The sequence below is a fragment of the Tupaia chinensis genome, unplaced genomic scaffold (genome assembly GCF_000334495.1).
Source record: "Tupaia chinensis unplaced genomic scaffold, TupChi_1.0 Scaffold000067_1, whole genome shotgun sequence".
Classification (NCBI taxonomy): domain Eukaryota; kingdom Metazoa; phylum Chordata; class Mammalia; order Scandentia; family Tupaiidae; genus Tupaia; species Tupaia belangeri.
Window position 1 is genome coordinate 1,046,222 of NW_006159526.1, and position 2,005 is coordinate 1,048,226.

Here is a 2,005-nt window from a genome sequence, read left to right on the forward strand (position 1 = left end):
CCCGTGGTTATACCCTGCCCTAAAAGGGGCCCCTTCCCATCTCTCTTCCACGGACACCGTGTCTTTTACCAGATGTGCAATCCTCCCAGATGTACGGGCCCCGCTTTCCCTGCTGTGCCATGTCTGGCTCTTTTTTTCACCCAACAGAAGTGGGAGAGCTAGGGCAGAACTTCTCTGAGCTCTACCTCAGCTGCATTGTGGTCGGGAAGGGGTTAACTTGCCAATAGGTGACTCACTCACCGGTGGGGAGAGGAGGGGGCAGTAGTGGGGAGATAGCAGACCACATTGATTTCAGCCTCGATTTCTGCCTCACATTGCAGTCCCTGGGGCAGTGAGGTAATGGAGGGTCTGAGTCTGGGGCTGCATAGGGAGGAGGGGGTGGTCACCTAATATTCCCTCTGGAAGCCCCTTCAGGCTCCCAGCCAAGTGTCTGCCCCTGGAGTCTCTGGAGGTCAGAGGGCTACAGACCTTCCCTTCCTGTCTGGACTCAGATTACACGAGTTTTGTCCCCATTCTATGCCTTCAGTACTTATCAGTGGATAGGGCAGGCTAGGAAAAGGGTTTGCCTGCTCCTGTCAAGACCCCTGTGGTCAGAACCCAGTCTTGGTCCATCAGAGCCTGTGTAACTGTTATCACTCAGGTGTGGCCTGGGTCCTTCTTGGGTGATCCAGGCACACTCAGGTGTGCCTGCTGGGCCCTGGACCCTTGCTTGTGTCTGGGTGTGTCTTGGTGTGTGCCTGTTCATCTGTAGCTCACCAGTCTCTCCATATCATTGTCTGACCATATTCCTGAGCCTCTGGAATTCCTTACCTGTTTCTACCTTAAGGTAAATTTTGAATAGCAGAGAGAGCACTGGAATTGGAGCATTGGGTTGGCACATCCTGGCTGGATGATCTTGCACAATATTCAATGTCTCTGAGCCTCTTTTCTTACCTGAACAATGGGCATAATAAAGCACACCTCCCTAGGTGGCTGTAAGTATTCTGAGAACAGTATCATAAATACAAGCTCCCAGCGCATTCCAGCCCCAGCTTCCTTTCTTCCCCTCCACCCTCCATTGGGTGGAGTGGGAGGGGGTGGCTCCCTGCCTTGAGTGGCAGGGCCATCATGGTGATGCTCTGCGGTCCTCTGTTTTAGGCTGCTAGGTAAAAGGTCCGAAGTGGCAGATGAGCCCCAGACTGGGTAGCTGACTAGGGTAGATGGCAGTGGGGTTCTGTATACATGATAAGCCTGGTAACTGTCCCTGAGGGTGTTCATGGTGTAAGGTCAGTAATGCTGTCTGTGAGAGCGTGTTGGGATAAGGGGTGCCACGTGAGTGGTAGGAAGGCTGTTTGAGGGTGTGTGGTTGCGCAGGAGGGATGTGGGGTGTGTAGTGACTGGGCAGTGGTGTGCCCAGGTCTGCCTGTTTGATATGTTGTCCGAACGATTCATCTGGGTTGGTGGAAGTGTGATGAGGATGTGAGCTGGTGAGGCATGTGTGACAGGACATGTATGAAATGGCTGATGTGAAGAGGATAGGAGAATGATGTGCACGATGGGTGGGGAGTGGATTTAGCTAGTACACCTATGTGAGCAGGTGTATGAAGTGTGACTTCGTGCGTGACAGTGTTAGACCAAGGGCATATGTGCCCATGGGGTGTGTAAAAGATAATGGGTGTGGCATGAAAGTCTGTCTATGACAGCGTGTGTGTCTGTGTGTGTGTGAGAGACAGAGAGAGAGAGAAAGAAAGCGAGAGTTGGTGAGGGCTCAGGGATGGCTTTCCCAACCCTACGCACAGTTTGCCCAGCGGGCCCCGGGCGCGCCCAGGCGGGCGTGAGGGAGGCAGACCGAGTCGCGCGCGAGCTTGTTCCTCGCGCGGACTGGACACACACGGCACCACACACAACCCCAGGGCCTCCGCAGCGCGGCACCCCGAACCGCCCCCCTGGCTCTGTGCCTTTGCTGCAGTGCGCCCTCCCTGCCACCCTCCTACTGCGGTCCCGCCCCCGGCCGGCTTGGGGCCAA

The 2,005-nt window shown here is 55.3% G+C and overlaps 1 protein-coding gene across 1 annotated transcript in view; it reads left to right on the top strand.

Moving 5' to 3' along the window:
* The window catches only part of CIC (capicua transcriptional repressor), a 27,613-nt gene that overhangs the window by 13,294 nt on the left and 12,314 nt on the right, over positions 1–2,005 (top strand).